The 14,699-nt window shown below is 37.3% G+C and overlaps 1 protein-coding gene across 1 annotated transcript in view; it reads left to right on the forward strand.

Annotated features, from left to right (window-relative positions):
* ST6GALNAC5 (ST6 N-acetylgalactosaminide alpha-2,6-sialyltransferase 5) overlaps window positions 1-14,699 on the forward strand; it is a 980,118-nt gene that overhangs the window by 618,906 nt on the left and 346,513 nt on the right. The window lies entirely within an intron of this gene.

The raw sequence follows: 14,699 nt of genomic DNA on the forward strand, positions 1-14,699 counted from the left end.
GGAGGGAAGCAGATAGGTGTGTGTGTATAAGAAAGAGGGAGGCAGATAGGTGTGTGTGTGTGTGTGTGTAAGAGAGAGGGAGGCAGATAGGTGTTTGTGTGTAAGAGGGAGGGAGGCAGATAGGTGTGTGTGTGTAAGAGGTTGGGAGGCAGATAAGTAGGTGTGTGTGTGTGTGTGTGTGTCTGTGTGTGTTTAAGAGGGAGGGAGGCAGGCAGATAGGTGTGTGTGTGTGTGTGTGTGTGTGTAAGAGGGAGGGAGGCAGATAGGTGTGTATGTGTGTGTAAGAGGGAGGGAGGCAGATAGGTGTGTGTGTGTGTATGTAAGAGGTAGGTGTGTGTGTGTGTGTGTGTGTGTGTGTGTGTGTGTGTGTGTGTGTGTGTGTGTGTGTGTGTGTGTGTTTGAGAGAGGGAGGCAGTTAGGTTTGTGTGTGTGTGTGTAGTAGTATGGGAAGCTGATAGGTGTGTGTAAGGGGGGAGGCAGATAGTTGTGTGTGTGTGAGAAGGAGGGAGGCAGGCAGATAGGTGTGTATGTGTGTGTAAGAGGGAGGCAGATAGGTGTGTGTGCATATGTAAGAGGGTGGGTGGCAGATAGGTAGGCATGTGTCTGTGTGTTTGTGTGTGGGTGTGGGTGTGTGTGTAAGAGGGAGGTAGGTGGTTGTGTGTGTAAGAGGTAAAGAGGTGGGTTTTAGAGGTAGGTAACATACTCTTCAGCTTTCCATGTTTTTGCAGAATGTCCAGAATTTTGCCTCATTTGGTCTGTTGCTCATAAAATTGTGTTTTTCTGGCAAATAATTTAGGACTGAAGTCAGAAAATAATGGAAGACATTTGAGCTTTAGACGTCGTCATATCTTCCAGAAAATTTGTTCTAATGCAAAACTGCTTTCTACATTTGTAAAAGCAATATTTAAAATACGTCCTTAGTTTTGGCCCTCTGCCCCCCCCCCCATTATGCCAGGCTTTGTCCCCCGTTATGCCAGGCTTTGTCCAGATTTCTTGTGCTGAAGAGCTTGAGAGGTATGGTGTGTGTGTGTGTGTGTGTGTGTGTGTGTGTGTGTGTGTGTGTGTGTGTGTGTGTGTGTGTGTGTGTGTGTGTGTAAAAGGGAAGGAGGTATGTTTAAGAGGTAGGTAACATACCCTTCAGCTGTTCAGGTTTTGGCAAATGGTCCATATTTTTTGCCTCGTAGTTTTAGCCTGTTTCCCATAAAATTGTGTTTTTCTGACAAATCCCTGGCAAATCATTTAGGACTGAAGTCAGAAAATAATGCAGAGATTTGAGCTTTAGATTTCATATCCTTCAGAAAATTTGTACTAATGCAATCTTTGAGAGGTGTGGTGTGTTGTGTGTGTGTGTGTGTGTGTGTGTGTGTGTGTGTGTGTGTGTGTGTGTGTGTGTGTGTGTGTGTAAAACATTGGTAGCATACCACTCAACTGTCCAGGTTTTTGCAGAATGTCCAGATTTTTGCCCCATATGTTTGTCTGTTCTGTGCAACTGTTTTGTTTAGCTATCTAGCAAATTGTATCACTATTGTAGTATAAAATTTTAGAGCAGTGTTAGTAGTACAACAGGTAGCATACTTGTGTTTTAATGCAGAAGGCTGTGAGTTGTACTCCCACAGCATGTAGATGGATTGATGATACTGTGTTGTATTTACAGGGGGTGGGGTGCTGAAGTCCTGAATATGTCCAAAGTTTCAGAACCATTGCTCTAACTCATTAATCAGTTGTAAAAAATGCCATGAGTCTTTACAAAAGTGGGTTTCTTGGAAAATCAGGTAATTTGGCTATAGGGTGGGTACTTGAACCTGTGTACAAATTATTGGTCACATGGGTGGGATATGTGTACTTTTATGGATTTTCAGAATCCCAAACAAAATAGGAACTGTAGGTGTAACCATATTTAAATTATTATATTCATCTATTGCGATTTGTTGTTCTATGAACATATAGTTGAGGTCACCCCTTATTCTATTGTACGCTATATTTACTTCATTAAAGGAATCTTGATTATACGTATTTGTAATATTTAATTAATTCTGTTCACATAATCATTTTTACCCATTACCACCATTCCACGTTGTCGCCTCACAGTAAGACGCTGTCCGGTTCGATTCTCAGCTAGAGCATCTTCTGCGTGGAGACATGCATGAATGGGCGTACCTTTGTTGAAGGTTGTGTGTCAGGGCTGGTAACTCGGCACGTAAAAATCAACTACCAATCATTAGCGGACTGGAGTTCCACTGTGGCGACCCCTAACCGGGAAAAGCCGAAAGACACAACAACAACAACCACCATTCCACTCCCCTTATTAGGTTTCATGAGACTTAAGTTACCCTGTTTAATGCATGTTAACATTTCTTCTTTCCACAGTTGTTATATTATTAACAAGTCCTTCATTTTTATTCATGTGTTTACTATTATTCAAACTTAATGAGTTATGGATGTCAAGTTTGCATTGTTTCTCAAAAAGTTGTAGAGTCGGGTGAACAGGGTTATTGTAAGAACTGGAACTCCTGTGACTTGTCATAGCTGTCAATGTTTCATTAAACAAAATACTAATGTTTAGTTTTCTTTCATATTCCTTTAAACCCATTAATACATAACCCATATCAGTTTTCTTTGTAAAACCTTTAGCAAATAGATCACCATATCTTGTGTCAATAGGATAATCAGAAAAATGATATACTTTAAAGTCTCCTTGTGAGTTAGTAAATATTTTACATTCAAAAGAAGTCACACTAGCAGAATGATCCCATTGGTTTAATTCCAGTTCTTGGTTTTGCTCCCGGGTTTCTGCCATCTCGGATGACTCTCGTATGGAGTTTGGTTTGAATTTGTGTATTGCCATTGATTGTTCTAAAGTCTCTTCCTGATTCATTCAGATCATCAGGGGGGTGGTACTGTAAAGAATCAGCAGGATAGTGGATATTATTATTCTCATTGTCCTTTAAATTTAAACTTTAAGAAGGGCTCAGCTGTCATGTGACCATTTACTGTGTGTTTGAACTTTGTATATAAAGCTTTGGTTAAGAAAAGCTATTTTATCTGATGACGTTAAAATATTAGAATAAAAGCACTAATCCAGTTTCTTTTTGGAATAAAGCTGTGCTTGGATTTATCCTCTTGCCTCTGTGTTTGGATTTATCTTGCTACCTTTGTGTTGGTTTACAAAAAAGCTGTGTTAAGATCTATTCTGTGGCCTTTGTGTTGGTTTTGTGGCTTGAGTTATACATGCATTCACCTGAACACTGGTAATGGATCAGGTCATATCAAAAAGTTTCTCTGGAAGGGGAAGTTAACACCTCTTGAGTATTACCACATGGAAGGCCATCTGTAGCTCCATTTATTTCTTCTACTATTTTCCAGCAGCCTTCCTTTAATTATAAATTAAGAGTATTTTATTTTGATATAGGAAATCAGATTAAAACAACAGAGACTTGCATCACTATCTACCTTGCAACAATGTTAATCTATGGATAGAACACGTATATGTGAATCTTCACAATTACTTGTTAAAGTTCAAGATGGCAAGAAGAAATAATTAACCAAAAGAAAATACTCCTAGTAGAGGATTTCTGTATTTTACAGATTCATTCTCCCTGTCTCAGGATTCTTAGCCACCAGAAAATATTTCTCTTATGCAGCTTTAAAGTTCATGTGGGAGTATTTTGACTTGTCTGTATATAATCTCTTCTCCCTCCCTCCAAAGACAATACAGAGAAGTGATGAGGTTTCTTGTCTCCCCACTTTGCTAGTCATTTAAGGATATGTGTTTAAAACAAATTGTCACTGTCCTAATTCTTGTACTTCCTTACCAAAGAAGGCTGATTGATCAAATTCATAAAGTGCACACACAGGTGCTGCGACAACTGTATCTATACCATCCTTTACAGAAAGTGGAATCACTGTTTCTCTAGCTTTATTTCCATTTGTGATGTTATGAAGTACTGCCATATGTGCCAGGGAAAGTAGAGCAGTACATGTGTACATATACCAGCATAGCTAGTTGGAGTTTTGTAAAGAATTTTATGTTATTTGACTATCACACTGATTTGTACAGATGTTTGAGTTAAAATATATATTTGTAAAGTTGCTTGTGTTAAAATGTATCAACAGTAGGTCCTGCTGAACAAAAAGTATGTATGCATGTATATTAGGATGTATTGTTGTAACTGATAAAATGTGCATGTTTATCAGAGAGATCTGGAAGGGTGAAAGGTTTGAAATTAGCTTTCAGATGCTGCCACAGATCTTAACAAAGCTGTGTGTGTGTGAAATTGTACCAGAGTCAGGTGAATGGAGGTGATGTCATCCTTTAGATAGCATCTGGTTTCTTTGGAACCCTTGCAGCAGCATTTTAGAATCTAATCTAAGATTTCTGTCAGGATATGTATCTCACACATCCACATAGACAAAGACAGACATCATCTGGCTTTTGCTGTGGTAAGACTCAGCACACATCAGCTTGCCTTGCTTTAGTAAGTAGTCAGGGAACAGTAGTTCTTTAGTTACTCAAGGACATTTAATGAGAATAGTTTAGTATTGTTTTCTGAATCTGTGAGAAACTATCCAACTATATTATTTTTTACATCTCTGTGGTTAAAACTCTGCTGTTTTTGTATTCAGTATTCTCGTTTTCTGTTGTATTATTTATCATTAAATATTTTAATACCTTGTATTGTGGCTGGTCCTTTAGAGAATACTTTTAACATCTCGACAATAAGTATGCTTGTTTTAGTGACACGGTGGCCTCTCCTGAAAGTCTTGCTGCTTTGGTCATGCTCTACCATTTGTGGTAGTATTAATTTTGCACACTATAATAGGGTACCATTTGTAAGAGCCTTAAGGAAGCTGACTGGTGGCAGTGTGATTGCCTCAGAGTCTGGGCAGAAAGTGGCACAGCTAGTAAATCTGTGCCAGCGTTTGCCAGGTGTGTATGTATGTGTGAAACTTAAAATCCAAGTGTGTGTGTCAGCTACTGGGAACAGGGACACAGAGCTCCAAAGTGGTCAGTGTGTAGTTCTGTGTGGGTCTGGAGAGAGGGAGAGAGAGTCCATTCCCCAGGTCTGCAGCATGCTTCCTGTGTGCTAAGGGAAATTGTGCTTGGAGCAGGGAGCTCCATCTGAAAATACTGTGTAAATCCATCTTTGCTCTTAGTGACTGTCCTTCACCAGAGTCAGTGGTGAGGATTGAGTCTCCTTGCTTGATGGCCCAGAGTAGGGACCTGTCGCACCACTCATTATGGTTTCAAGGTTATCAGGTAAGTATGATGAGGCAGTTTACAAAGTACGTTAGGGATTAGGATATTAAATTATTTGCTCACATGGATTATCAGTGGTACATTTTACAACAGTTTCATGAAGACCTGCAGTCTATTCCAGTTAGTAATGCTGTAAACAGAAAACAACATGCAGACAAGGCAGAAGTACACCTACCAAAATCTCTTATAATGTTCTGAAAGCTTCTTCAAGAGATGCTGTGTCAGGAATAGTTTTTAAGAAGAGTAGCTTGTTTTAAACAAAGTATGAAAATGAAGACCTGAGATGAAGATTTCCAAATGCTCCTATTACTCAGGAGTTTCTTATTGGTCAAGCAGATAATGACATTACAACTCACTCGAAAAGAAGTGCAAAACATGATCATGCTTAAAACCAATTGGTGCCTCCTGTTCATGATTCTCAAAATATTTCACTACTAACAAGAAACATATTCACAATTAAATGACATCTTTACAGACCTTTACTCAACAAAATCATTTTGAAGTGAAGCAGTCTCACTGCAAGGCAAGTGCCTCAAGAACAATCCGTTATAACCACAAATCTTCAAAATGACTGTTACCTTCCACCTTGCACAATACCCTTGGAAAGTATTAAAGTGATCTTTCTACATTACAGTAGATAATCATACACAAATGTGTGTTACAATTTAATAAGATCATAATTCAAACATCCCAGCTCCTCAGGTTCTTTTAACATTTCAGCTGATAAGTTTCTGACAAAAATTGATATCCAAAACATTCCTGCAGGTCAAAAAGTTTATATTCCAGACTATTTCATGTGCCAGAAAGGAGGTACATAGTTTTCTTTTTTTTTTTTAACACCTTAATTGGAGGTACATCATAAGACCAATTCTAGACTTATCACATTTGAAGGAGTTTGTAAACTCAAAGACATTGACATTGACTGCTCTGAAGATTGTATTCCTTTTCATAAGTCAGGACTCATAGGGCAACAGTAGGCATGGATGGTACTGATCATCAGAAACACATTAACAGAGATAATTCATTCCTGTTACAATTTTCAGCGCTACAAGCGATTACAGCAGGACTGCTTTAAAAACTTTCAGAACACACTTTCTTGCATATCAGACAATAAATATTACACATGAGGAAAACTCAGTGGCATACCAGAGACATCACGGTATGAAGATTGCTGTAATGACACTTAAAATAATTCCTGTGGTAAGCATCTTTGACAACATATCTATAAGAATGACACTGCTTCCATCACCCAAACTTCCAAGCATGAAAATAGATTCTTTAAATTACACGTGCAGGGCCCACTCAACTTATCATTGTAGGCAGAGGGACTCAATAGAAGTCATTTCATATCAATATAAATGAAATAAAAAGATTATACGGGCCAACTGACACCTTTATAGGACAATTTTCAGTTTGTCTACCATCAGGTCAACAGGACAGCACTATAGTTATGTAATCTTTGAAGAAACAAGGAGAAATGAAATATTTCTGATTTTCCAAAGAGAAGTAATTCAGACTTGGGAATGGGATCTACAGAACTATTTGTGGCTGCCATCAACTCATGTTCCAGCCCACTGAATGAAATAACAGGTGCACTGAGCTGGAAACAGGAGCTAAACAATATTCTCCCAATTGCTCTGATGTATGGAATTCTAGGAGTGGAGCAGTGTTCTCTTCAAAATAACTATGAAAACTTTCTGCTACACTTACCTTAAAGAACACTGGAATATAGAGTGTGCCTTTCTTCCTTTTTCCTTAATTAAGAAAGTCATAAGACATAACAAGACCAGTCTCATTTTAATTGATCTTTTTTGGCCCAGACAAGTCTACTTGTTACTACTTTATGAACATATTTCCTGTTTCACAGTGGTCAGTATTTCTGCACAAATTATTGCTAACTTAACAACAGAACAAAGTTTTATATCTCCTCTGTAGAACTCCGATTCTCAAACTGGAGGATAGAACATTTTTCCTGACAGTATTTCTTCTCCGTCTACTAAATATTCTTAAAAGATTTTAAAAGGTCTAGAACAAGAAAATCTTACATGGAAAAATGGAGAATATTTGTTTAATGAACTACAACACAAGGAGTATTTCCTTTATATTGTCCCACAGCAATGTTTCTAAACTTCTTAACTGGATTTTTTTTTTTATGGAAAGGATAACTTTACCTCCTTTATAAGCTGCAGATGTAGTAGAGCTAAAATACTTCTCCTGAAAGTACTGGTGACAGTAAAATCTAGTAAAAATATTTCAAATTTAGAATTCCTTAATTATAAGCCACCTTACTTACACACACAGATCGTGCACTAAAGTCCAATCCATATTTTATCCAAAGTAATTTTAGCAGTGGCACCTAATCAATCCATTCAGCTGCCTGTATTTTTTTGAAGAATATCAGAATGATGAAGTTAAGCATGTACTCCTTTTGGATGTTCTAAGACAAATATTCAGTGAGGGCTTGTGATTTCAGAAAGATTGCACATTTTTTGTATGCCTTTCTAAAGGAGGCAAGAGTGCAAAGCACTTAATAAACAGACTCTTCTTTAATTGCTGGCATGTTGTATTGTCCTTTGCTAGAACAGAAAGGATAGCAGCATAATTCATGAATGTGGCTGCTTAAGATACTTTACAAACTATCATGGACTGCTGTGTATCTCACCACTCAAGTGTCATGATTTTTCATGAATGCCCAAGTTTATGAGCACAATGCCTTATGCGTCTCTTGTTAAAAGCATACAGCAGCAAACTTTAAATACCAAGTTATGTTCTCAGCCCACATCAGTTATGTAAAGCAGTCAAGTCAGGGAACAAAATAAAAAAAAAAGGTAGCTTTTTTTTTTTTTTTTTTTATATAAAGTATACACTCCCCATACCCACATGGGCCAACTTTAATTTGCTGGTCCCACTTAGGTATATAACCTGCCTAATGTACACAGGTGTATGTTGCTTCTATCTCTGTTTCCTTTCCGCAGTGGAAAAGCAGCAGTAGCTATTACTTTTTCCTTAAGGTATTTTGATTGGGTGTCCTCACATGCGGTGATTTCCTTAAATATGAACAGGATGCCCAGAGTCATTCACCTTTTTAATAGCATCAGAGCAAGCCAAAGAACAGGCTTCTAATGGTAAGAGCCTGATGGAGAGCTGGACACATTTTTATTTTCCTTGATCTACGTTCACTTGAAAGAACAAAGAGCTGTGTTCTTTGAAGTTTGCTCCTTACACCTGCTGAGTAGCATTAAGCAGATCAGAAACTGTGAACAGGACACACTATCCTGTGTACAGTAATTCTGCAGACATAAATAGTACAGCTTCTTTTTTCAACATAAAGAGAGAGTTCAAGTAAGTGAAGTTAGGAAAAGAGATCCTGCTGTATAGTACAGTAGTACAGATCAGTGAGCCAGCAAGGTACACAGAATAGCATTCACTTACATATTAATCTCTCAGGAGTAAAATACACATTTTTTTACTATTAAGACCCTTTTATGAATGGTGTAAATATAGGCAGAAATGGTTTTAAGAATATTAACTATAAAATGGCATTTACAGCTAAAAAAAACTATTTCATAATATCTGCAAAATACAAACAGATAAATTAGTTGCTGGATAAGAACTCTAAGTAAGGTTAGAGTGGTTCATAGGTAAGTAATAAGCTAAGCTACCCTTTTGAGCCATTTTAAGGTTAGCCAATTTCCCAAACATGAAAATCATACCCCGTACCTTGTGTCTGTAAGGCAAATACCTTAACCATTATGCCAGTATTTACTATAGAAGTTGGCAGTTTACACTGTATCTCAATTGATGCGGCATCTGCAGTCCTTGTTGTGCAAACTACACCTTTGAACATTCTTAAGTTTGGCACATTTAGTGCAGGGACTCAGGAGTTGTTCTTGCAGTATCTGGGGCATTTGGGAATGGCACCCACATCAAAAATATATTGATCTGGCAGTTATATAGGGTCAAGGTGCTTCATCAATTCCCTTTTAAAGGAATACAGGGCTACTGAGATGGGAATGTCAAAATTCCATTTTCTCAGAAGGAGCTGAGTTGCCACGTTTTTTACTAAAAACAATCAAAATAGTCTTGTCTAACTGAAACAATGTTGAAAATCCTTGAAAACCAAACATCAATACAAAGCCAAGAGTCTGCTGTACCCAAAAAACACAGGTTTAGCACTTTCAACCTTAATATCATGATTTCATCAGGTAAAAATATAGGTGTAAGATTATTTAAAATCATCCTCAGACTAATCACATCTATACTAAACCAATGAACAAGCATTACATTATTGTGTAATAAACATAAATTAAATGTGTAAAACAATGTAAAATCTAACCGTTGTTTGTTTCAGAATGTATTTTATATTCATGGCATACTTGTCAACCTGGAAACATCAAAAATCTGGACAAAGGCCCATGAAAAATAGGTACAAATCTGTACGCTGATTCACATACAATTTGCATACATAATTATGTATACATAATTATGTAGCCCCACCCACTCCTGTGGAATTGTGGGATACCAACTTTCAAACGCAAAGTGAAGAACAGACAAATGGCCCCAGACCGTGTAGTAAATGGTAACCATTTTTTTAATGTGTAGCAATGATATATACTGGGAAGGGAGAAGATAAGGAACTTCAGGATTTTGTTTTTGGTGACTTGCAGTATCTGGGTATTATGGTAAAAGTAGGGCATTTATTGGTAGGCAATATTCTAATCTTAGTAAAAGAATATTATTGTTTGCTAGGACCTCCAGACGTCATTCTCCATGGCCTACTGATCAGTGGCGTAGCTAGAGTTTATGCAGCCTGGGGCTGTCGTTGAGTTTCTCGCCCTTCCACCCTCATTATTTATTTATATTTGTTTACCAGGAAAGTCCAACTGGACACAAGTCCTTTTTTGGTGGAGGCCTGAGGAGAAAAGCTACATAAAAGCTCATAAAATCATGGTCAAATAGGGCCCCCCATACACAACCCCCCTGCAGTCATTCCAATGTCCCATTACTTGTCTGTTTGCCCCATTTACCATAGACAGTGTAATGTGCATACTGCTTTACTTCTACAATGATTATTTGGATTTCATTTAAAACTTTTATTTTACATTTTACAGCACAAACACTAATAGAAATCTGCTAAACAAAGCAATACAGCCTCACAATGAAAATAGACTTAGCATTAACACTTCTCTGCCCTTGAAATGCACATTTATTGAAACAGCATTGAAACCCACATTCAAAGAAATTGCATCTGTCCAGTGGCGGATAAAGATTACCTTTGGGCTGTTTTCCAATCATAGGCCCCTTGCACACAAAACATGCATGTGTTCTTTGATACACCTTCCTGATTGTATTTAATTATATTCCTTATATAATACACCACACTCGTTAGAGCGCTTTTTAAATTTATTGTTTTGAACATTTTTCCAGTAAGCAATGAAACAAAATGCATGAACCAATAATGACAAAATGGCCCAATTCAGAACATTTACATTATAAAAGTCTACTCAAACTTCTATAATCCGCCAGTATCGGTAAATATGCGCACTCTCTGCAGAAGTAAAAATCATCTAAATAATTCCACATTAAAGAGATCTGTAACTAATGAAAATGTTGCTGCTAACAAACAACTTTATATTTCATTGTTTCATCTACAAATAAAGTGGCTGTTGCCCTTGAGGAATTAATTGCCTATGTTACATTAAAAAAAATTATAAGCTAGTAATATTGCAATAGGTAATGGATGGCAAACTGATAAGTTTCTAGTTACTGGGTATCTCTGCTAAAGAGGACATTCTCAGGACTGCAGCATCTACCTCTTTAAAATACAAGACAATACAATACAGTATCAGCAATCCATCTACATACTGTGAGAGTAGAACCCACAGTCTTCTGCATCAGAAACAAGTATTTTACCTATTGTGCTACTAAAAACATGAGCAGACTTGGCATAAGCAGCACTAAATTTCTCTCCCCCTGACAAAACTATGCAGCAAAAGAAATCTGGAAAAAGCCAAAATTTATTGGGGGGGACAAAGGCACAAAACCAGGGACACATTTTAAACAGTGCTTGTATAATCTTTTGAAAAGTTGCTACAATAAAATGTTTTGTGTTACCATACATTTCCTGAAAGATAGTAAGACTAAAACTATAATTATTTAGTGAATTCAGTTCACATTGATTTACCAGAAAACCACAAATTTTAAGAAGAACAGACCAAAAGTATTGGCCAAACTCTTTTAATTCCAAGTGGTGGTGATGTGGTTAAAGAATTTAGGGTTTTGCACACTGTACCTAAGGTACAGGGTTTGAGCCTGAGTAACTGTAACCACTAGTTATACCTAACCTAGGGCATTTTACTTACATACACATATCTCTTAACAGAGGCATAACTACTCGGTGTGTTTCTCTTGCTAACTTAACACACACACACACACACACACACACACACACACACACACACACACAGCAGCTGTTTCTCACAAGTCTTACAGACATAACTGCTCAGTGCGTTTCTCTCGCATACACCCATAGTGCTGCTTCCATTTCTCACCCACACCAGAATGCAGCTTAACTTAACAGAGTCTCCCCTGCAGAATGTAACTGCCAATGATGCCGGATTTCTCCTTGCAAAATCAGAATGAACAGTGCTGCTTCCATGTTTCTCTCACACACACCTGATCTCTCCTCAGAGAATGCAGCTTAACTCAACTTAAGCAGTGCTGTTGCCATTTCTCTTGCATACACCCACAACAGGATGAACCGTGCTGCTTCCATTTCTCACCAACACCCCACCAACAAAAAAAAAACACATTTTGCCACTGTGTTCCCTCCAGTCCTGGGCATAGTATCAATATATTAACATCATCATTACATTTTATTCTGCCTCTGACAAAAAAAAAAAAATCTTCCCCTTCACTTTAATAGGTATGATAATTACTTCAATAAAAACATTTGAATTTTCTCCAGCATAGTCTGCAGAAATTTACACCTGATGCAGAAGGAGCAATCTCACCTTCAAGGTCAATAAATACAGCATTAAGAGACATGGCATGCAGTAAAATTTGCCCAGAGTTACTAAGTAAGAAGTGGACAATTAGGTGGGGAACCTAATTTATAAAGTAAGCATCAATAACAGAAAATAATCTTGACAGACACATCCACATCAACATTTCACCTCCAAAATGTGGCAAATATAGACTATCTCTCACAACAAATGGGCAAAATATGGAACGCTTGTTAACAGATTACAAGCGACTTCAACTATGAGACTCAAAGATGGCACAAATGTATTTTACACGTATAACAAGTTATTTGATGAATTGGTAAGATTTTGTATTATTTATCATGGTAATTAGTTAACACGGAATGTGTGACAATCTTTTCAACATGGAACAGAGAGGAATAACGACTTTTTGTGACTCAAGCAAACAAGTAACATTCCTTGTAAGGTATACTTGAAAGCATGACAACATCATATAACGTCTTCCATTTTTATGGGGAGGTATCCCCTTCTTGTAATGTCTATCTTCCTTGAAATCCTAGCCTTAGCCCCCCGTGGAATAATAAACAATGGATCTACTAGGCCATTTTACAGTCATACATTTTTTCAAACCTCAGTCTAACGTTCGTAAATTAACCTGCGTAAATGCATATAAAACGTTACCGATTGAAATGTAAAGTGTACTTTTTTTCCAAATTTCGTTGTATTTAAACTTTGGGACACACCAGAATGCAGCTTAACTTGGAGAATGTAGCTGCTGCTGCCATTTCTCTTGCACACAAGTTAACAAAAAGACCTGGTGACCTGGTAACCCTTCTCACACATAAAGCAACAAAAATACTTGGTAACAGAATTTTTACCTTACTTGGAGGAGCTGGGGAAAGAAGGCACTGACTGTATAACATGCGGACCGGTCAAATGCAAAAGTTAAGTTAAGTATAACATGCAGACTGGTGTAATGCAAAAGTTAAAGTAAAATAAGTAATGGCTCAGGCATTCTCTGACAGGTTGTCTGCACATAACCATGCATGCCGTGCACCGTGCACATGATGATGTCATTCATTAAAAAAAAAAAACTTCAAATAAGACAAAACTCGGGAAATTCGGAAATTAAAGGGGCCACTCGGGAATTTGTGGCACCCCATTATTTGCCCTCAAAACCAGTATTTACAGAGGATTTTGGTACTGTTGAGAGGTATGATTCATGGCATTATCCAATCCAGGGCTGATATTAGATTTTAAGCAAGGCTGACCGTACACGTCTTTGATATCAACCATTTTGGCAAAGTCCCCACCCTGATTATTCTTGATGAAGAACATTTTCAGTTCTTATTATTTTCATGCAGTAAATGAAATAATTGATTGGAAGTTAGTTAAAAAATATGATAAATCTTTAAAGGAAAATTTAACTATTGTGCAAAAACAATTTGAATTCAAACATTTGTGCACCTAAGTAAATGCAGAAAATTTCAAGTGTCATAAAAAAGCAAAGAATAAATTAAAGCATTCTAGCATACATGGCTGAAGTACATACACTGGGGGATGGGGCAGGAATATGTGAAATGTACTGTAAAGTGACAAAAACAGATTTGAAAAAGAACTGACTTTTGTAGAAGCTGTAAATATAGAAGTGTCGATTTAAATTCTACCAGAGGCTTGTGAATTGCCCTAAAACATGATTTAATTCTCGGTAATTAACTACCTTTGGATTGACCTAAGGCAAATTCCTATTTCAGATATGTAGAATGGAAGAGAGAGCAAAAATAAAAAAAAAATATTTAAAACACGAAGCAGGAGGTGCCATAAGAAGGGTTATATCAAGAAAATGTGTAACTAAACTAGCAGTAAAAAAATTTTATTCTAGATTCAGGGTGCATTATGGCAGTTACAAGCAGAAATGTTTGCAGAAAATGGTGACCGCTGGGTTTCCACTAGAACCAGTCTATGATTTTAATGTTTAGCTATACAATATAACTAGCAATGACTATGACAGAATTCAAGTACATTCTGATCCATGCAGTAGGCCTGCTATGCACTAGGCTTGCATAATCAGTCCCTTTGAGATTAATAAGATTGGCAGATAATGTGGTAAGCCCTTATTTTTCAGTCCTACCACATTGTGTAACCACAGTGCTCCCTGAGTGGGGTACCCATGCAAGTGATCCACCCTTTAAACTCATATACGAGTCAGAAAAACTACAATAACAAAACTACAACTGTATGTGATCTGGTCCAATGTACATAACTTGCAGAACTGCAACTGTATACTAGTAGATGATGTTGTGCAACTGACAGTGCAGACCCCACTCCCCTGCAGTTGTACAACTCAGCATCCAGAGATAAGCGGTGACATCAACACTTCAATACAAAAAAAACATTCCTTTGAAGATAAAAAAAATATATTGACAACAGAGTTTCATGCAGTACAGACAAACTTGTTC

The sequence above is a fragment of the Protopterus annectens genome, chromosome 10.part0 (genome assembly GCF_019279795.1).
Source record: "Protopterus annectens isolate FY-2018-M chromosome 10.part0, PAN1.0, whole genome shotgun sequence".
Taxonomy (NCBI): domain Eukaryota; kingdom Metazoa; phylum Chordata; order Ceratodontiformes; family Protopteridae; genus Protopterus; species Protopterus annectens.